The 22,953-nt window shown below is 42.1% G+C and overlaps 1 protein-coding gene across 3 annotated transcripts in view; it reads right to left on the reverse strand.

Moving 5' to 3' along the window:
- MTUS2 (microtubule associated scaffold protein 2) overlaps positions 1-22,953 on the reverse strand; it is a 267,070-nt gene that overhangs the window by 164,994 nt on the left and 79,123 nt on the right. The window contains exon 1 of one of the 3 annotated variants that reach the window (XM_048933635.1): positions 945-1,188. The exons of the other annotated variants lie outside the window; for them this stretch is intronic. The gene's annotated coding sequence lies outside the window, so the exon portion shown is untranslated. Of the gene's footprint in view, positions 1-944; positions 1,189-22,953 lie in introns of those variants that run through there. 3 annotated transcript variants of the gene reach the window in all.

Raw genomic sequence — 22,953 nt, forward strand, 5'->3', positions numbered from 1 at the left:
CTGCTTTTAAGACACATAGACTTAAAACTGTTGATAGCCATAAACAGCTAAGTGAAGACAGAATCCCACATCAAGGCTCTGAGCAATTTCATACTGCAATAACAATTCACTTATTGCACCGAGATTTGCTACTGAAGCATTTAAAGCACTCCTGTAGAGATAAGAAGTAAGTATTAAAATTCCAGGTCTATTAGGGGATATTTGTGGGTTTCTTCCTTTGCCTTGCACAAATCACCACTCTGCTTGTGCTCCATCTCATGCTGAGTTCCTGTCACCTGCACCTCCATGTCCCTTCTGCTGAGCTGCTCTCCAGCCAGGGATTCAACTGGCATCTCCCAGTTTAGTGCCACCAGCAAACTTGCTAAGGATACATCCAGATCACTGATGAAGATGTTGAGCAGAACTGGCCCTGGAACTGAGTCTAGCAAACATCTCCAGTGGCAGCTTCCAGCCAAATGCGGCCCCATTCATTTCAGCCCTTTGAGCTGCAGCCAGTTCATCTCTCAGCATAACACAAACCTGTTCATCTCACAGCTGGATAGTCTGTCCAGAAGGATGCTGTGAGAAAGAGCATTAAAGCCTTACTAAAACCCAGAAAGATTACATCCATGAAGTAATCAGATCCCCTCCATCCACTAAGCAGTGATGTTACAGCACATAGGATATCAAATTACCACATACCAGGCACAGTCAGTGTGGGCTCAAAGGGAAAGTCCTGCCTTAGTAATGTGACAGGCCTATAGTTTTCTGGGTCTTCTCTCATGCCCTTCTCGAAGATGGGTATGATGGCAGCTAGCAGCCAGATGGTGGGGACCTCCTGAGACTCCTAAGATCTTTGGTACTTTGTTGTGAGGAGTCCAGGTGTAACATCTGCTGACTCCTTTAGTATTCTAGGGTGAATCCATCAGGCCCCATGGACTTGTGAATGATAAGCTGATACTTACAACTTTGGTGAATGGAAAGTCTTGATTCCCACAGTCATGATTCTTCACCTCAAGGACTGGGTAGCATTAATATTACAAACTAAGGCAAAAAAAAGCATTAAATGCTTCTGTCTTTTCCTCATCCCCACTCATTAGGTGACTGTCTTCATCTTCTGTCCATGCTGTGCCTCAGATATTTCAGATCTGAAATACTCTCAGGTATCTCTTGAGTAGTTCAGTACTCTTTACAACTAAAGTACGGACAATGGAAATCAGAATCCACAGTACACAGAATTCAAAGCACCTGCAACACTCCCAGCAGTGCTGGGTTTCTAATCAAGCACTCACAGGGACTCTAATTAGAAGTGCTGATTAAGTGCTATGCTCTGTGTATAGAGTCTAGGTGCAAGGCTGAGCTCATGTTTCTAACACCTGTTATGAGTGGGTCCTGCCAACCTGTGCAGTCATTCAGCTCTCTCACAATAACTGCCTTTGAGCTCAGACCTGCTTTCTCTACATGAGGCACACACACATTTTGCATGAGTCTTGATTCTGGGCTCCTGGCATAGCTCCATCTCTTCGGCAAACAACAGCTAATTAAATGAATACATGAAACAGAACACAGTAGTAAGGATTTCGCTTCAGCACCATGGAATTGTATTACAGATCTCATCCTCAAAACATTTTAAAGTAGGACTTTTAAGCTACATCTTCACTCTCTCCTTTTTTCCACATTAAAAAAAAAAAATTAAAAAGTGTTTATTAAATTAAATATATGCATTGATTTGGGGGGTCCTGGAGGGATTTTATGTGTGTGTGTGCTTCTCTTTTTCTTTTTCCCAAAATGAAAACAACAGAATTTCCATATTCAGTGTGAAAGCTGAACTGTAGCTGCTCTTCACTGGTCAGAGCATGTCTATTTTAGTCTTTCTGGTTAGGTAGGAAGGGGCACTGATAGGCTTGAAAGGAAGCTAAGGGCAGTCAGCTCATGTTTCTCCCCTCCTTTAGGGGACATTTAGATTGAATATAAGAAAAAAACAATTTACAATAAGGGCGATGAGGCACTGGCACAGGTTGCCCAGAGAGGTGGTCCCTGGAAACACTCAAGGTGAGGCTGGATGGGGCTCTGAGCAACTGATGGAGCTGTAGGTGTTCCCAGTCATTGCAGAGGAGTTGTACCAGATGACCTTCAAAGGTTCTCAGGTCTCCCCTGGGCCTCCTCTTCTCCACACTGAACAATCCCAGTTCCCTCAGCCACTCCTCATCAGACTTGTGCTCCAGACCCCTCACAGCTTTGTTTGCCCTTCTGGACACACTCCAGGGCCTCAATGTCTTTCTTGTAGTGAAAGGCTCAAAACTGAACACAGCACTTGGTACTTGATCTTGCTGAACCTCAACCCATCGGCCTCATCCCAGCATTCCAGCCTGTCCAGATCCCTCTGTAGGTCCTTCCTGCCCCCAAGCAGATCGGCACCTCCTGCCAACGTGGTGTCATCTGCAGATGTACTGAGGGTGCACTCAATGCCCTCATCCAGGTCATCAGTAAAGACATTGAAGATGACAGGCCCCAGAACCAACCCCTGGGGAGCACCACTGGATTTAACTCCATTCACCACCACCCTCTGGGCCTGGCCCTCCAGCCAGTTTTTTACTGAGCAGTGTACCTGCCCAAGCCATGGGCTGCCAGCATCTCCAGGAGAATAGTGTGGGAGACAGTGTAGAAGGCTTTGCTGACGTCTATCTAGACCAAGTCAAGAGGTATACAAGAGTTTATTTCCCTGTGCTAGTTTCTGCAGTTTCTGCCATACGTTCTGCTCCATCTCAAGCCACATTTAGCCCACAGGTCCCACCCCACCCTCTGGAGACACCAAGGAGAAGAGGAAGCTGAGCTGGTTGGTGTCTGCCCCCTGACATGAACTGGAGCAGTAGAGCTCAGGATGGTAAAACAGCTGGCCGGAAAGCGAAAGCAACAACCTAATTCTTAATAGTAACAGTAGATATTCTGTTTTGTTTTGTTAAAATGAGGAATGTAAGAATAATGCTGAAGATGTTATCCTCAGTAGGCACTGAATAAAAGAAAATAATGGTACAGCATTATTGTTTTTGATTTGCCACAGAAACAGAGCAGTAATAATTATGAGAATAATTATGAGATATGCAAAAGAATTATCAGAGCATGCAAAAAAGTAGAACTGGAGTGAAATAAATAAAATGCAAAACATATTGAGAAGTCTGGCTCTTGTAGAAACACTTCCTGGTGCTGACCGTCACAGCTGCTTATACATTCGGGTACTTAAGTCCAAATCATTATGAACAACTTCCTCCAATGGCTAAAGAAGTTGAAACCTGATACAAGGACACTAAAATAAATAAATAAATAAATAAAAAGCCAACAAACTCCTTGGAGTGGGTAACATACAACTGGAATTAATTAAAAGCGGTGAAGAAACATTCACCTGAGCACGTGGTAATTTTGTTAGCGAGATTTGAAAGGCTGAGAACTCACATTTGGATACCCTCCCCAATGGTTCCTACTCACAGAATCATAGGATCATTAAGATTGGCAAAGACCTCTAAGAACATCTAGTCCAACTGCTGATGGAAAGGTTGGTGTGATTGTGAAGAAGACTGTTCAGTAGACAGCATTCTGCTAGAAGAGCAGTTCAGACTGAAGCAGAGAAGAGAAACAGTGAATCAAATGCTAGGCTTTTACACACTGGAAAATGATGGGAAGGTAATTCTTATTTGCTTGTAAAACTGAAGTGATCTGTAAAGATGAGTGGCTTCTGTAGAGTATGGCTCTGCTACAATTCAGAATTTCAAAGTTTTAGTGGTTTTAATGCCTCTACAGCCAATAGATTTTAGTCTTTTCATTATTTACGAAATGGCCTATGTTCTATCTGTATAAACGTAGATATAAAAACTGGATATAAAATAACTAATGGAAAGGAATAACAGGTTTCACATGCAAAAGCAAGGCTTTTTGGTTACGTTTCACTTTTGGCTAAAATACAGGTTTTGTATTTCACAGTTTAAAATAATATTTCAAGATCAAATTCATTTTAAAGTTTTTAAAAGGGAAGTGTGAAAGCAGTGCACTGTCACACTGTCACTCTGGATGAGGCTGTCCTGTACAAAATACAAACGTTATGCCATCTACACATTTTTTTCCTCAATACCTGTTGATAACAAACACAGTGGAGCGCTCGGCTTCTTGCATTCACTAAGCCTATGAGGACATGTTTCTTTTTCCGTTTTTTTCTTGGGTCAGCCTTTTGATTTTCCTGCCTATATTCCCATCACATGAAGCACACTGCGCACACCAAATATGCCAGCTGTGGCAAACGTGTGGGCATTGTCCTTTGCCAAGCTCCTGAGCTCCTGAAAGCTCAGCCCTCACAACAAGATGGTGACACCACTGAGAACTGCTGAGAAGGGTTCAGATGGGTCCTTCCCACCACCAGAATCAACTACTAAATGCCCAGCGCCACATTTTGTTGGCCTTGGAAATGCAAAGACATAAATCTTTGTACGTCTCCTTAACTTATCTCCACTTAACTCTGGGGATCAGTACATCTTAACTGTAAAGAGACCAAAAATCTTACCAAATAATGTGCATAAATTATTTCCTTTTCGCATGAAACTTGTAAATGCATGCTTCTTTTGTTAAAAGCATTTTGTAATATAAGCATGAGGAGCTACCCTAATAATTTATTACCTGTGAGGACTAAATTCCCAGAGCGTTTTGTATGGAGAGGATCCTGCTTACTGCTATTTCAAAGGAGTAAGGGATTTGGGATTAAAGATTCTCATTATCAAAACCAACAAATTATTTTAATTATTAACATCAATCAAGTCTCCACAAGGCATAAACCTTAATAGCTGTGGTTTTGTAAGACTTCTGTTTTTTTTACATTTCCATTTGCTTTTTAATATTCACTGCTGGATAAGACAACAAACTCCGATCTAAGCAATACTGCCAATCAGATCCCCCCAGAAAGCAGAAGTCTCTGATTGCCTTAGCAATGGCAATCATGAAGCTGATTGATAACCACAGTAACTAAACTCCAGCAAATGTTTGGTTTAATTTCCATTTCATGTAACTGCACCTGGTTAAAGGCACAGGTACAGCTCATGCTAACTGAGGCACAATGCCACTCAGTTGAGGACTTCAAAGGAGAACAAACTCTAGTACCTCAGGGAAAACCACTGTGAAGAGAGATGGTGTTAGACGCAGGCATACTTGCTGGTTTAGTTGTAAAGCTGGTAAATCAGGCAAGGAAAGCCTTCACTGAAAGCTGCTGTCCACACAGATCCATATTGCCACAGTCACAAGAAAAGACAAGCAGTACAAGAAAGGCTTGAACAAAGGGCCACAGGAGAGAAATCTATCACTGCAGAGCAAATGAAAACAGCAAGAAAGAAAACAGTGAATAAGTTTTCTTGGAGGGAAGAATAGTCAAGACAAAAACTGATTCCTCCCAAACAAGTGGAGCCAAACGTCAGCAGAAAGACCAAGCCTGTGGTGCCACAGCTTGGCTCACCCGTGTACACTGCCCTGGCGCTGAGCCCAGACATGAGGAGACAACTCTGCACTCCTCCTTTTGCCCCTGGCTGTTGGCAGAGCCTCTGTGGATGCATCTCCTTGCCTCTGGGCAGTACTATTATCAGCGAAGCATGAAGTGCTGCTAATACAAATAGGAGACAATGGCAGAGGTGGCAGACCCACCCCTGCCTCTTGTTCTCCATCAGATGAGATGGGAAGAAGCAGCAAAGGGATCTGCTTGTCCTCTCTGAGCACTGTCATCCTGAAGTCCCAGCCAGCAGCATACATCATCATCCTCCATCCAAAACCCCACACTGCAGCTTATCGTGAGATCTGCAGCAGCAGGACGGTGGATGTGCTGGGCCCCACAGTGCCACTTAATTTCTGTACAGCACAACATCTTGACACAGAAAGGGGGATTGTGAAATGTTTCCAAAATGATCTTTTTTTTTTTTTTTTTTTTTTTTTTGCTAAGACTGTTAAATCTTTCCTGCTTTCCAAAAAACAGCTGGGAGACAGAAAAAATATATTTAGTTATAACAAACACCAAAAAAAGTTCATACATTTGCTTCCTATTGAGCAAAAACCAGAAACTCAGAAGCTCTGTCTACTCCAGCAGATTTCCCCACTGCTGATAAAGCAGTTACAACTGGTGCTGAGCTCAGTTTAACTTCAAGTGTAGCCAAGGGTAAGCTGCCTTTCCCCATCATTTCCTGAGTTCTTCGGAAACCACTGGTAAGTAAATGCAGCGGCTCTTGACTGAACACCGAAAGATGAATTCAGGACCCTAATTTTAGTTTGCCAGGTTTGCACATTGAAGTTTGAACCACCACCAGCTCTGTAATGCTGTTAAACTTTCAAAAGCATTACTGCAGATATACTGAGGCAACCCACCAGTAAAAACCAAAGGAAATGAGAAGGATTATCAGAAAGGCTGTGCACGCTCTTAAACTCTGGTAAAAAAACATTCCTATAATTAGTTTGATCTACATTTCCAGAATATTTTTCCTTGCAACTTGAGACCTAATGTAAAAAGCAGTGCCAACCTGTTTTAAAGAAGCAGTTACAAAACCAAAACTATGGTAAAACTTAGACGGACTCTGCACTAAAGGACCCCCATTACACCAGTTAAAACCACCTACTCAACAGTGTAATGCTCAGCGCATTTTTACTGTCATACCATCCAAGCAGGCTCTGCAAAGCACACACGGCAGATTTCTAGGAGTAATTCCAGCTGCCAAGAAGGCAGAAGGAATGTCTGTAATTATGCCACTCAAGGCACTGACTGACCTAGAAGCTGCCCTACAAATCCAGGAGCCGGAGCCTCATGCTGCACCCCATGCACCTCGTGTCCACAGTGGCTGGGGCTCAGCAAGGACAGACCAGCAAGCAAGTTCCCATCTCAGAGCACAGGAGGCAAAAAGCAAAATCTGATTATTTGGAAAGGTCAAGCACAACTAATGCATTACCTTCCCGCTGCTACTGATCCTGAAAGGGTAGTACAAGTACATCTCAGCAACCATGGCTCCGTAAACAATTACACTTGTTCTGCTTAGTATATCTATTGCTCATAAACACTTGGAGCAATTCTTCTGTCAAAAGGCTGCAGCCTCATTTTCATAAATCACCACAAATCTGACTCAGCTTCAGCATTCTATCACCTTTCTGTTTACCACTCTATCACCATGCACTCCTTACAAGTATAAATAAAATGAGAAATATCTCCAGTGTTTGCTTTGGGAATTTTTCCCACATTATTCAACAGAAAAGATATGTAACACAATGATAGGATTTAAGATCTTTATACTCATGTTTACTTTTTTTATTTAGTTGAATAGCACTTCAAGTTGTGCATCAGGCATCTTTTGACTGTATCAAATATAAACTAGCAAGCACACCAGAAACACTGAATGAAAACTAGCAAGCACTTGCCAGCGGCTCAGCCTAAGGAAAAAAGGATATTTGCTCTAAACTGCACACCTCACCTTATCGTAGTCTCACTTTCTACTTACCCAAACAGAACAATCCTCTTCCCTCCTTCAGAAGCTGGGAAGAGACTGAAGACCAGACAGGCTTCTGGTAATGCAATAAACTCCAAAGAATGGGGTCCTGTAAAGGAAGCATCTGCATGTTCCCTTCCTCCTTGCCCTGGTCTGCCTGTGTCTACAAAGTGAAGGGAGAGGGACGTAGTCTCCCAAGGGACTGCTCAGGACTTTCCAGCTTTGCTGGTGGAGCTGGTTGGAGGACAAGTGCTGGTGGAGGACACTGAACATGAGTCAGTGGTGTGTCCTTGCAGTGAAGGCTAAATACGTACAGGGCTGCATTAGCAAGGGTGTACCCAGCAGGTCAAGGAAGCAATCCTTCCCTCTGCTTGGCATGCATGAGACATATAGAGCACCGTGTCCAGTTCTGGGGCCTCAGTACAATTCTGGAGAGGATTCAGAAGAAGGCCACTGAGATACTACAGATCTGGATTACATCATTCATAGAAGATGTATTAAAACAGGCTGATAGACCTAACTTTGCTCAGCCTAGAAGACACAAGTCTGAGGGGAACCTAATGGCTATCTCCAACGACTGAATAAGGGGAATAATAGGGAAAATGGAGCCAGACTCCTCTTCTAAGTGCACAGCTAAGGAAAAGAAGCAGAAGTACCAATAAGGAACATTTAAACTGAATATGAGGAAAAAACTCTTCTTAATGACACAGGTGCAGATCAACAAGAGGGCTCGTATGATCTCCATTCTCAGAGATCATCAAAATTTGATTCAGTAAAGCCCCAAGAAACCTGACCCAATGGTGAAGCTGGTCCAGCTTTCAGAGAATCATAGAATCATTAAGGTTGAAAAAGACTGGGACCACCTAGCTGAACTGCTGACCCACCAGCACTGTGACCACTAAACCCTCAGTCCCTCTGAGCTACATCTCCACGTTTCTTAACACCTCCAGGAACAGTGACTCCATCACTTCCCAGAGCAGCCTGTTCTAATGCTTTACCACTCATTCTGAGAAGAAATTTTTCCTAATATTCAACCTGTGCAGAGCTTGGGCTAGGTGACCTCCACAAGTTCGTTCCCGCCAAGCTGCTTCATGATTCTAATAGCAATAGCATTACAGGAAGAGGAACCATAGATCATTTCATGACACACTGCTGGAAACTCCACTGAATGAGACACAATGGAAGCTTGTGTGCCTGCAATAACTACTTGTATCCCCCACACAGTGCACTTAGTTCAAAACAGTACCCAGAGACTGTAGCAGCTATCATTTGCTCAGCCCTCCAGAAATGGAGCCAGCACCACCTGACATGTAAAGCTACTTTGTGGTTAGTAGCCAAGCTGCAGGGTGAGGAGCTGTAATAAAGCTGGAGGCATAATGATGCAGAGGCATGTTACCTACATTTAACAGGGTGTTATGCCAGTTCAGGCACGTGCCATCAGCAAAGGGAAGGATACAGTCCTCTTGGGTCTCATTTATGCCATGCTTTTTATCACAGAATCACAGAACTGTAGGGGTTGGAAGGGACCTCCAGAGATCATCGAGTCCAACCCCCCTGCCAAAGCAGGTTCCCTACGGCAGGTATTTATTTTCAACTCCATTGAGTTTTAGGCAGTCTCTGTCTGCCCTGGTCGGAGCACTTAACACTGTGTCTATGGTTATGTAACAAAAAGGACAGAGAAAGAATGGGAACTCTGTAGAAATCCATTTAGCACAGATAAATTAGTGCCACACTGTTAGTGAGAGAATGTGTCAAAACTGAGAAGACCAAATATTCACCATGTACTAAAATAAGTACTTATTGCAAAAGCTTTCATCAGTGGCTACAACTCATATGAATTTGCTAACATGCATTTGAAAAACTTACAGGTAAAACTGCCTCCTTATTCTAAATACCCTGCTGAACCTGGTATGTGATATTTACACCGAGATCTACAAATAAAAGGCCTACTGACAGCTGGCTTCCTTCTATCTCATGATCCACAGTGCACCAGTAGCCCTGTCATCACTGATAAACACTCATCATGACCTTAGCTAGAAAGGAATTGTAGATGACTGGAAACAATCATAGAAAGAAACGGCAGTGGAAAACAGCAAACACTGAATCATGTACGTGCTCTCACAGAACTAAAGAAGAAATGGATATGGACTACCTGATATTTTGTAGGAACTTATACATTTTTGCATACATTTTGAGCATTTTTAAAATGCATAAATGTTGTTTGGAGCATCAGGCAGATTGCCATAACTGTTGGAAGTAGAAATGCTACACAAACAGGAATACAAAACTTTTGCTTGAAACTTGAGAGATCTGCAACTGCCATAAAGTTCTGAGCATGCTGTTGTTCAGAAACCTGGTAATAAATCAGAGGATAGCAAGAAAAAAGGGCAAGAAAAATGCTTAATAGCATAGCAGTGTTCCATTTTTAACCACATTACAAAGCTAAGGTAGTTAATCAATCATGCTTAGATTTCATAAGGACATATGGAACTGTCACTGTACACTTTTAAAGAACATTCTAGACAAGCCTCTTAGAAATGATGAAATTCTACATTTTCTTGCCACGAGGAAGAGGAATTAATGAAGTGATCTCTCTTCCATTTTTGTTTTCCAAACAGCCTATGAAACTTGAGAAAAAATAGACATAAAAGGAATTAATATCAGTACCATGGGCAAATAATGACTATGTGAACTATAAGCTCCTGTCCAGCAAATGCTTCCATACATGCTGAACTCTACTGTCCTAACTCATCTTACATCAAGGGGGTGTTTCTGAAGTAGAATTATGCCAAAGTGTTTGCAAAATTATGCCAAAAAATTAGGCCAAAGTGTTTGCACTCCAGCTGCCATAACTCTCCCTTCTGTACAGCATGAAGAAAGACAGCTGTTCACACTTGCATGCTGCTTCTATGAGACCCTTCAAATAAAAATAATTAGTGTCTGGAAAAGCTTGGCTAGTAAAGAGTTAGTTTGTACAAGAAACATTTGTAGGACTTTGGACACAGAAAAAGTAATGTGGCTATGAATCGTAAGTGTTGGCAATGTTGCTGTAATTTTGCTTGGAGTGTATGGAGATGCAGTAGTAAGGATGTCTTATTGTCAGTCAGGTTGTCTTGACATCAAACATTCTAGGACACTGGCAAATTCTTACCAAGATCTCTACAGAGACCTTGATGTTGTCCATCTCAAAGTGAAATGGGGTCACTTTTGTGAATATTAAAGGGTATCTTTACGTTTTTAAAAATGGAACAGTCAGTGTGATAATGTGGGGGTGTCGATCCAACAGTTTACATTATTTATTCTGGGGTTCTTTTCCAAGATAAGACTTTTGATAGCTGTCATCTTAAGCCAAGCAGAGACAGTACATGTGAGGACAGGCTGGTAAGATTTTCAGGAATGCCCACACAAAAGGAGCAATAAAGACTTAGGTCACACCTGGTTTGTACCTAATGGACTAATATACATTATGACCACTAACAATTTTATATAATTGCTTAGATGATTGAATCTGAAAAAGAAATAGCAGTTCAATTGTCTGTCTAACAGACAATAGACCTAAAGTAACGTTATTAGTGGTTACAGAATGAAAATGAGAAAAAGGGAAAAAGATTTACATGAGCATTTCTCCTGCCTTGACACAGTTCTGTACCACAGGCATCACTGTGGGCACTGTTCATGCCCTGAACAGAGCAGGATCATGTCTGGTGCTTTAATCATTAAAAATCAGTTATGAAAGAGCACTGGAAAATAAACATTAGGAAACTATTGCCCTCATGCTACAGAATGGTTGGTATGGAAAAATCAGTGACTTGTTCATCTAGTTTCATTGTTTACTTGCAGTAAACTATTCGAGGCAATCAGAGAACATAAATACCCAAAAGCATAATGGAAGGAAGAAAACAACCCCTTGCCAGGAGCAACAACCTAAAGCAGAGTGCCTCTTGGGTTTTCTATCCTCTGAAAATGAGTTATCTTTCAAGAAAGTTTCCACTAGTTGATTGCCACCAATGGCAGTAAATACAGTGCAAAAACTTGCAAGGGTGCATTTTTAATAACACTGTGGTTTGTCTTCTTGTCTTTGGCAAACTACCCAAATACCATTGTAGCACTATATTAAACTATCTCATCGGACTCAAACAGCTAATGTATTACTGCTGGGCTTGAAAAAACATCAAGAAGGTCTATTTATAAATAGCTTCTCTGTGCTCAGCGTATTAATTATTCTTTTCTTCCAGCAGAGGCTGTTGCCAAAAAGTGTACACCAGTATCTTTTGGAAGACTTTCTGTAGCCTTATCTGATCTGCAGAAACATTAAATCTGTACTGTAATTACATATTAAAGCTTCTTACAATGTGCAATCCATTGTCTGTTGCACAAATACATGCACAGCTGCTAAGACATTCTGTAACAGCTACCAGGGAGACACTTCTCCATGCAACTAAGACACATGCAGCCAACATCTAAGAAAAAGAGGGACAGGCTCTTTAGCAGGGTGTGTTGTGATAGGGCAAGGGGAATAGTTTCAAACCAAAAGAGGGGAGATATAGACTGGATATGAAGAAGTTTTTTCACAAGAGTAGTGAGGCACTGGCACAGGCTGCCCAGAGGGGATGGATGTCCCCCCTTGAGACTTTCAAGGTCTGGATGGGGCTCTGAGCACCCGATGGAGCAGTAGGTGTCCCTGTTTACTGCAGGGGAGTTGACTAGACGGCCTTAAAGGGTCCTTTCCAACTCAAATGGTTCTATGATTTAACAGTAAAAGGAAGGCTAGGACAAATGTGGGTCCTCTACTAAATGAGGTATCTTGGTAACAAGAGATGCTGAGAAGGTGAAGATTCTGAATGCCTTCTTTGCTTCAGCCTTCAGTGCTAAGACAAGCCCTCAGGAATCCCAGACCCTGGAGGTAAAAGAGAGTCTGGGTAAAGGAGGACTTCCTGTTAGTTAAGGAGGATGTGGTCAGAGAGCTTCTAGCAAACACCAGCACACACAAATCCATGGGCCCCAAAGGGATGTAACCCGGTGTGTTTTAAGAACTGGCAGAGGTGACTGCTGAACCATCTCTAACATCTTTGAAAGGTCTTGCCAATGTCACTCTAGTCTTCAAAAAAGGGCAAGATGATCCAGGAAACTACAGGCCAATCAGCCTCAACTTTGTCCCTGGAAAGGTGATGGAACAACTTGCTCTGGATAGGCTCTCCAAGCAATTGGTTATCAGGAGCACTCAACATAGATTCACCAAGAGGAAGTCATGATTGACCAACATGGTAGCTTTCTATGATGTTATCACTGGCTGGAAGGAGATTGGTGGATGTTGTGTACATTGACTTGTGGAAGAACTTTTACACAGTAAGGCTGATGGAGCACTGGAACAGGCTACCCAGAGAGGTTGTTTAGTCCCCTGTGACTATGAATATGGAAATATTCAAGACTCATATGGTAGGCCTACCCGTGTGACCTATTGTAGGATACCTGCTTTAGCAGGGGTGTTGGACTTGATGATCTCTTGAGGTCCTTTCCAACCTACAGTCCAATTTTATGATCTTCCTAGTGAAAAGCCTTGGAAGGCCTTCTGTCCCTGCTGTCAGAAGCCACTGCACACAATTGTTAGCCATGCTGCCATTTGGAAATACCTTTTCACCCCTTTTGTTTCACTGGTCTCAAAAGCTGCATCTTGCACTGGCTAAAGACAACACTGAAAAAGCGGATGCTTATGCAGGAGTTGGAGCAGGTGAAGTGATGCACATGATAACACGAGAACTGGGGAACTCTGTGAAAGATTTTCCTCTCTTCTTCGCACATAATGTTAAGTTTAAATAGCCAAAATGATTGCTCTCTTGGGCCAAATTTATTTCCTGGAACAACACACTACATGACAAATTTCAGCCTGGAGTGTATTTTTATGAATGACTACAAAACATTTACAGAATATTATTTAAAATGACAAATAGAGATTGATCCTTCACTGTAGAATGGTAGTGGACTTTGCTACAATGCAAAAGCAGAAATTTACAAGCTGCGGGGACACTTCTGCAGATCCTAAATCCTTGCAAAACCTAACAAAACCTTAATTGCTTCCTCTGTAATACACGTATACGAAATAATGTTTCAACTTTCATCTTCTCCCTTCTCTTTCCCATAGTCCTGACATCTAATGTTCTATTCGAAGCACACAGGCAGGATTCTTTTATCTTATCCCTGGGGAAAGTGCAAAGCATTAACCAGAGGTAACGAAGCCCCTTCAGCATCCTCTTTATTAATCGAGAAATAACATCTATTTTGCAGGAGTAGCCAAAATCCAGTGGTGAGAGTGCATAAGGAATCAGAAGGTGTCTCTGATCTGTTACCTGATAGGATGCTCACGCCACTTCTCAGACATAAAAGCAAATGCTATGTAGTCACACTGGCAGCAAATGAAGTGTAATCAGTTTTCTGCACTACAGTTGTGTTATAAATACTTAAATTTTTAAGATGTTCTTTATAGCTATATGATTAAGTAAGAACCTTTTTCTGTTAAAACACAAGGCTCAGTTTAAACCAGCCTGCAACGACCAAATACAAGATACAGATTTCAGCACTGACAGTGCTTGTGTGCTAGGGCATACTTGATAGGGACTCTTTGAATTGACTGTAAGGATAAAGGGAATATTAGATCACAGAGTCCATAGTACTTGATTATACAGTCCAGTCTCATCTGTATGAAACACACAGAGTATTTCCAAGAATATGGATAAGTTAAAGCACTTTGGTCCCCGAGAAACTGGGCAGAGATATGTGAGATTTCAGGATTAGAATGCCTGAGGTCTGCTCAACAGCAGGGAAATGATGTGCTGCTGCTCAGCGATCGCAGTGATCCTGGCAGGCAGTGGTGCTCCCCAGTGCAGAGACAATGCGATGAATTCTCTCGTCTTTGCTTATCTGATCTTGCTAATCTTTGTCTAAAATTTGGACAGGCTTTGTAAGCTGAGCATCTGAACAAAGGCTTATAAGCAAAGTAATTAAGAACTATGATTGTTTCCTCTTGTCTCTGTCTCTTGCATCCCATCTCCACCAATGTTTCATTTCTGATTCTTCAGAGAATGCCAAAAAAACACACAAGTAAGAGTAAGTCTGAACTCCTCCCTCCACTCCAATCTCAGATACAAATAAATCCAGAAAATATTTGGTAAATTGCACACTGGGGGAAAAGTACCACCAGACCAATGAAGTCTATTAGCAGAAGTGTTATATCATAATTATTTCAAAAGAATTAAGCTAAGCTATTCTATTCCTGTACTTGTGCGTTGCTGCTTGGGAAGACGTAGCAATCTCAGTACTCAGAGATCACTTGGAATTGTTCTCTCTCTCTGACCTTAAATATTGCAGTGAGGATGGTGGAAGAGGCCACCGTGTGAGCAGCCTTGACGTGAACAGGGCAGCTTGAAGCCCTGGGTACAACAGAGCTCACGTGAAGTTCAATCTGCCTTGTTCAGACCCCGTGTACTGAAGAGAATTTAATGAGCATTTCAGTAAGGATCTGCAGACAAAAACGCATCCAAATCAAGCACTGAAATAACTTCAAATGACAGATGAATTCATACAAAGCGAAGCCTCTCTGGGGGTACTTTGGGGAGAAAATGCCTACATTTGCTAACCAGATTAGTTGTTAAACATAAACTGTCCTGCTTTACTTGAATGGCCACACTGCACTCCTAGGGGTGGCACATGTGAGTTCCTCTGTACAATCTTTCTTATCATCCGAAATGGTATCTCTAGATCAGGTTTTACACATAAACAGAAATAATCTGTGAAAATTACTGTTTGTACTGGGTTTCTTTGTTTACACAGAAAGTCCCATTTATTATTTTTATAATGAATGGTATTCCGGATTCATCATGTCGGATAAAGATGCCACAATTATACCTTCCAGTTGCAATTACTGCTATTTGTACGAAAGGTTTCCGCCAACTGATTTTAATTGTATTGTTTTACAAGTTATGCTGGCAAGAATTTTTCCAAACAAAAATGGCCCTTGACATGCAGCTTTTCATGAGATACACTAATTTATGTTCTCATGGCATTGCAATCCCAGTAAAATTATATACTTTGATTCAAAAAGAAAATTAAGCAAAAGAAAAAAAGAGGAGAGGAGAGGAGAGGAGAGGAGAGGAGAGGAGAGGAGAGGAGAGGAGAGGAGAGGAGAGGAGAGGAGAGGAGAGGAGAGGAGAGGAGAGGAGAGGAGAGGAGAGGAGAGGAGAGGAGAGGAGAGGAGAGGAGAGGAGAGGAGAGGAGAGGAGAGGAGAGAAGGTGGTATGGCATCCCTTACAGATGACACTTTGGCTAACAAAATGAACATGGCTAGCAATGCTCCTGAGCAGTGGAACCAGCTGGCCTGGAATGGCTCATCATTCTTTTGAACATTTTTATTCTCCAAAAGAGGATGGATACTTACAAATGCATCCTTAAACGTTCATATTTTGAAGCTATTCCAAGGAAATGTTTGGGAGAGTATTAACTCTCACTAGCCAGAGATACACCATCTACCACGCGAACCATTAAGCCAGATGGAGATCCAAGTGCTCAGGAAGGTTCCCTGTTTAATTTACCTACATAGACGTGGCCAGGGCAAGTATGAGAAAATGTAGCCAATAAAACTGTAACTTTACAGAATCCAGTGGAAATCTTCACTGAATTCCTGAACTCCAAATACCAATGAAAAAAGCCCATCAAGCAGGAATTAGTCACTGACTGATGATGGTTCTTGTCCTCTTCAGAGCCTGCTCCTGCTGGAACCTGAAACTTGTCTCTGTCCTGTTTTTTCCTGTCCTCCAGTCCCTTCACTCTGCCTCTCAAAATGAGTATTTAACAACACAGAGCATTCTGGAAAACAGTTTATGTAAGAAATACTACGGTAAATAAATACATGCACGTGGTCTTTGTGGTTTTGGATAACAAGAACCATATGTTGTCAGTAGAATCCCACAGTGTGCAGCTGAGTGTTTTCTGCCCCATCTCCAGCCTGGTACAAGTTCCTGGCAACAAAGCTTGACAGTAAAACATCTGCTGCATTTAAGAGAACAGATTTTCACCCTTTACCAAAACAGGTTAAGTAGTTTTTTGGTCAAAATAATCCTGCCACCCCATAAAAATTTCATATATTCTTGGGGGACATTTTCTACCTTTATTTCTAAATAGAGAAATGAAGAAGAAAACAGTAACAATGAGAAATGCTTTTTTTTTTTTTTTTAAGTACTATTTGAAAAAATCTTGCAACTCTTTACAAGGGTAGGTAACAGCAGGACAAGGGGAAATGGTTTTAAGTTGAAGGAGGGAAGATTCAGGTTGGATGTCAGGGGGAAATTCTTTACTATAAGAGTGGTGAGGTGCTGGAACAGGCTGCCCAGAGAGGCTGTGGATGCCCCGTCCCTGGAGGTGTTCAAGGCCAGGTTGGATGGGGCCCTGGGCAGCCTGGTCTGGTATTAAATGGGGAGGTTGGTGCCCTGCCTGTGGTGGGGGAGTTGAAAATTCATGATCCTTGAGGTCTCTTCCAACCTGGGCCATTCTGTGATTCTATGTGAAAAAACTAATTATGAAAAAGTATTTCCAAAATCATCAATTATATATTTAAAAATATATATATGAAGAGCTTTTAGCATATTTCTCACATTTTTGACTCTGTTTTTATTGGACACTTGAGGACAAATTCGTGGAAATCAGCTTGGCCTGAAGCCACCCACCACCCTATAAAGAAAGTGCAGTAATTATATCAGTTAGCCTCACCCCCACAATGGACACAAAGACAGTATCACAGTCCTGAAGAATATTTGCACTGTCGGTAGAAGGAAAGCTGAGGGGAAGAAAGAAGGCAGGAAACAGTTAATCAGTCTTAACGGCTGGAGAGATTATAAAAAATTGGAAGAGAAAAGAAGTGAAAAGAGAAAATCAGTTATTTGTAATGAAAAGGAAAATAAAATCTGTAGTTAAAGAGACTGAAATACACAGAATAACAGGAAGACAGCCAAGAAATGTAATCATAGAAGAGGAGGAAATTGCACCCTCGCGCAAATAACAGCCCTGGCCTTTCTCAGGCAGAGTTGTCACTCCCAGGAAACCCTTCAGATTTTGGGAAAGTTGACAAAATGAGAGAAAAGTGCAAGGTATGCTATCAAGAGCGAAAAAGTATGGAGTTAGGTTAACTGACTCTCTGCAACATCTCATTTCCTAGTATTTTACTAAAAAGAGACACTCAGGGCAATCATATCCCTTTTTGCTCTGAACTAGACAATGAGATATTTCTCCGTTTCTTTGCTCTCTGACAGCCCTCTCTTACTTTAGCCTGCTTCCTTTGCAATGACTTCCTTTGCACCTACCTGGAAATCTCAAATGAAAGCTGCTCATTTCCTTGAGCCGGCTCCACCACACCAGTAAGTAACCTTGGTGGTTTGCTCCACCACCTCCCAGCATCCTGGCCTACCCCTGACCTCCTTGGCAGGGAATATTGTGGTCAGCCAAGCCCTAGCTTAGCCCAAGCCCTGTTTGATCAGCAACAGATTATGCTAAGAGCTTTCCTATCTGAGTACAGCATGAGAGCATTCAGGCTGGCTTCTGCCTTCCTGTTGTAATGCCATGATAATTATCAGCAGCACACGCACCTTCCGCAGACACCTTCCGAGCTAAGGTCCAAAGCTCTCCTATCATCAACAGTTTCCATGTCCCTGGAAGAGGGATCTGTGTGAGAAACTGTGGCATGAAGCCACTACCTTATCACACACCATAGAATACTTTTTGAGAAGCAAAGCTATTAGCCATGGCTGTTGCCTACAGAAATAAAACTGCTTCCTTCTGATAAGCAAAGTCACTGTTTGGAATGTGACTTCATCTTATTCTGTGCTGTTACACAAACCTAGGCTGTTATCTTGGAGACAAGGACAATAATAAAAGTAATCTATTCCCATGACTTTCATGGTATCTGTTATCTTGCTGAAAGACAGAAAGTTGTGCAACCAAAGTCTGATGTCACATCTGGCACTGGTGGGACCACGCCACGTCCAGAGCTGTCCTCATTTTAGCACTTGCTAACTGCGACAGTAAGCTCACACCACTTCTGTCTCACCCTTACACAGTAACAAGGAAAGCACCAGCTGAAAGTTGAGCGCCCCACACCTGGAAACATTACATCTTGAACTGACTGATGTCAGAGCAACCATGAGATTCTGACACGATAGACAAAAAATAAGGCCAACGCAATCTTACAGAGGCATTCATGGCACATATTCACACATACAAGCATCTCTGTATACAGCAGCAGTAAGATGTGGTAAGAGTAGCAAGAATGGTAAGCAGTGTGCCCAGGTGGCCAAGTCGGCCCATGGCAGCCTGGCTTGTACCAGCAGCAGTGCAGCCAGCGGCACCAGGGAGCTGATCGGCCCTCTGTACTCAGCTCTGGGAGGCCGCACCTCGAGTGCTGTGTTCAGTTCTGAGCCCCACACTGCAAGAATGACATCGAGGCCCTGGAGTGTGTCCAGAGAAGGGCAACAAAGCTGTGAGGGGTCTGGAGCACAGGTCTGATGGGGAGCTGGGATTGTTCGGCATGGAGAAGAGGAGGCCCAGGGGAGACCTTATCACTCTCTCCAGCTGCCTGAAAGGAGGGGTGGTGAGGTGGGGGTCGGCCTCTTCTCCCAGGAAACAGCAATAGGATGAGAAGAGCTACTCAAGAAATAAGTATGGCTCAGTGCAAGTGTTTCAGAAATATGCAGGGCTTTTAGTAAAAGAGGGAGATAACACCACAGAGTATTTGGAGTATGGAAGGCAACTGAATAGCATGCTTAGAAATATCCAGCATTAAAAAAAAAAAAGCAATCTAATCCCATTAATCTGAAAAGACCTCAGAGATCAGCTATGACACAATGCAGCTGGGATAGAAGAATATCATGAAACGCATTACAGTTATTTCAGTGAGAAGTATAATCCAGTGAAAGGGTATTACTTGAAATGTTGCCATACAAAGCTGGGGCTTGGGGACAGGCTAAATATTAGCTAAATGTTTAGTGATACTGGCCTGCTCATTGTTATCATAGATTCATGCAATGGTTTGGTTTGGAAGGGACCTTAAGATAATGTGGTTCCAAACTCCTCTGCTACGAGCAAGGAGCGAGATGCTTTGGTTCAACCTTTATAACAGTTGCATCTTTGAATTCACTGCCGGTGTTTGACTCACATGATACAGGTGTTTTTCACTTGCTTGGCTAGCATGGACTATTGAAAGTTATCCAAGAAAAAGATGACCAAAGCATAAGATCAAATCCAAAAAAAAGGCTTTATGATTCATGGTGATTTCATCAGAGACTTTTCTCCCATTTTTAGACCTTGTTTGCCCTGCGTGTTTAGCTTACATGGTTTTCCTTACTCATAGACTGTTCGAGACTTGTTAAAAACTGTGGTCAAAGAATGTACAAAACTCCTTCACTCAGCAAGGTCCTGTTCTCAGCTGGTTGCCCTATGAGCTAATGCAGTATTAATAGCAGCTGGAAAGCTAAGACAGAGCACTCAGACCTCAAGTCCAACCTTTGCACACACGTAGCTCAAGCACACAGGGCACCATCGTGCTGTGAGAGCACAACAGACTTAAATCACTATGATGCTCAAATTTATCCTTTCCAATGCCCTGTCATTCAGCCCTTCAGTGGAAGACATTTCACACTACACAGTTCAGCTTTATTTCAGTTTTTCTAGCCTTGCAAGTTGCTTTAACCGACCCAAGTTGCTGTGACAACAGACTGCTCTTGAAATGAAAGTAAAAGCTATAAGAGTCAGAGCAAGGGACATATGGACGTAAGAGTCCCAGTCCTATAATGCAGAGTAAGGGGCAGCAGGAGATAATCATGTGAGAAAAGAGGTCTCCAGAGCACTGTGCAAGTAGTGAGATGAAAAAGAGACTATTGAAAACAGTGTAGATGGGGACTTTAAACAACACTTGTATCTCTATAATGAATTCATCCTTTGTCAATCTTGGAATTTGATCATTACTACTAAAGCTGTTTCTTAATAGCTCGTGCTCTATCTGCAATAACATGCAACAACCTATCCTTTCCTTTCTTTCCTTTCTTATTGGTGAAAGTGACCACAATTGAGATGTAGGATGTGGCTTACTGGTGATTCATCATCAACAATGCACATGTAGAAGCAGGCTTTAGTAGTCAGGATTAAGACTGAAGTCTCAGTCTGCAACTGCCTACCCAGCCTTGCATATTCTCTGTATCAGTACATCCTATACTCACCAGTTGACGGAAATTCAAGTCAGACTTGTGGCTTGAATCATCCTGACTCTTTTATATTGTTAAAGTCAGGTCTTGGCTCCCTGCTTTGCAATAGTATTTCCTAGAGTTAGGGTGGTGAATCCTGTAGGCAGGGCTCTGGAAAAGCCTTTGAAAAACAGGTTTGATTCCTTCAAGGAAAACCACCACCTAAAATTCCAGCAGCTAAAAGCAAAGCACAGTCTTATAGCCTGCTTGGGAACCACACTTGTCTCACACTTCACACTGAGAGCTTGTCTTCTGTTGCAGCAGTGACTCAGCTTCTTTACATCACCTACTGCTGAGTTAAAACCACCCAGCACAGGAGCAGAGAACGAATGCATGTGGAACAGAGCAATGCTCAGTGCCATCGCTATTAGCTATGTCAGTGGCACTCCGGCTCTGAACCACAAGTCCCCTCACTGGAGCATAAAGTAACACTTCACCCGGAGTCAAGGATAAGCAGGAGCGAGCTCCTTAGTTATGCTGCATTTGAGCTTTCAGAGGTTTGTACAAATAAAGAAAACTTTTGCCAAAGGCAAAGGTAACAAAACAATAGAATGTAGGTTTTATGTGGGCATTTCTAGGTAAATTGTACTAGTCTTCATGACAAGAAACAGAAAGTGTTTCCCTGGAGCCATTTAACAACATAAGATATTGGGTCACATAGGCTCATCTTACCTGTTCATTTTCAACACTCATCAACATTTTACTTTTCCTGAGAAGTTCACATGCCCGCTTTGGGCTTTGAGGGGGTGATACTCCTGAACACAAAGCCCAGAGGTTTCTCCCAAATCAGATCACCCTTGTCCCTGAGGTCCTCGTCCCTTCTCCATTAACAAACTGCTTCTTGCTACCTCCTTGTAAGTCTTACCTTTTCCATTTCCTATTGCTTGCAGTTCACTCCCAAACTCCACCCTGTTTCCACTAATGTCTAAAATGCCTTTCATTTTCCCACACAGGCATCAATCCCCCAAATATTTTTCATTTATGTAAATTCCCCAGTGCTCTATAAACACTTTGATTCCCCCTTTTTCTCTCTGAAGAGATAAATTATACTTCTTCCATACTTGAGGTTCCACCAGAGATTCTTCTCTGCCCATGAGTATAGGTCAGTGAATTTAGACCACAACGTTGCTTCACTGGGTGACTGTTCCATTTCACAGTAAATAAGGCAGGGCATCTGGTTTAACAGCAGAATAACCTTCAGGAGTTTGTGAGAGAGCAGACTGCTTTTGAATATTCAAGTGTTAAAAGATCTTGAAGCCACAGTAAGCAACACAGAAGGCAAAAGAGCACCTAAAGGCATTTTAATAATTTCAAATTATTCTTAATTCTTAATAAGGGCTCTATAGATAAAGAAACTAAAAAGCAAGTTATTTGCCCAGTTGAGGAACTGTACCTGACTTCTGATCATTACCAATCAGAATCAAATGAAGCTGTGAAAGTAAAATTAGGTTAAACATATTTGAACTATTTTTAGTAGTTTGAAACCAGGGAAGTTTCTATCACTGTTTCAACATTTCTGACAGTTACACTGATTATGTCGATATCTTTCATCAGACTGCTGTCACCTCTCCATACACAGCTATATGGATAGTCTAAATTGTATTTTGTTGCTTACATTACAGCATAATATAATACCTTGTTTTAAATACCTTTTAAAAGATTTTGTAAATATGAACTGTCACAGTAATGGTTTGCACAGAAAAGGGAGAAATTAATCAGTGCCTAAGATTGTTTTAGAGAAGAACATCTGAAAGCAGTTAGACTTAGAGTACACCCCACCTCAGCATCCAAAAATGGAAACATCTCAAGGAAGATTTGAAATCAATACTGCAGTCTATCCCGTGACGTACACAGATGGTGATGCTGAAAGCAGAACGCCAGCACACAGAATCTCGGTGTTTGGCAGATCGCGGGCAAATTAATTAATGGCATTTCTAGTAATGTAGAGCCCTGCAAATACACTGCCTCGTGGAGTACTTGTCAGCAATATTAATCCAGGAAATAATGAGTCCCTGCAAAGTTCTTTCACACTCTTTCACCAGATGGTCAGGGAAGACTGTCAGCTAAAATCACACTGCTTCAGCACTTGAGAAAATGCCGAGGAGTCACGTTTTATGCTATCCTGTGCAAGATTTGGGCGTGCTATGCTGGACAAAAGGCTTCACTCTCCCAGGTACTGCGTACCAGTATGGCACAAAGCACATCTG

This window comes from Lagopus muta, chromosome 1 (genome assembly GCF_023343835.1).
Source record: "Lagopus muta isolate bLagMut1 chromosome 1, bLagMut1 primary, whole genome shotgun sequence".
NCBI classification, from domain to species: Eukaryota; Metazoa; Chordata; class Aves; order Galliformes; family Phasianidae; genus Lagopus; species Lagopus muta.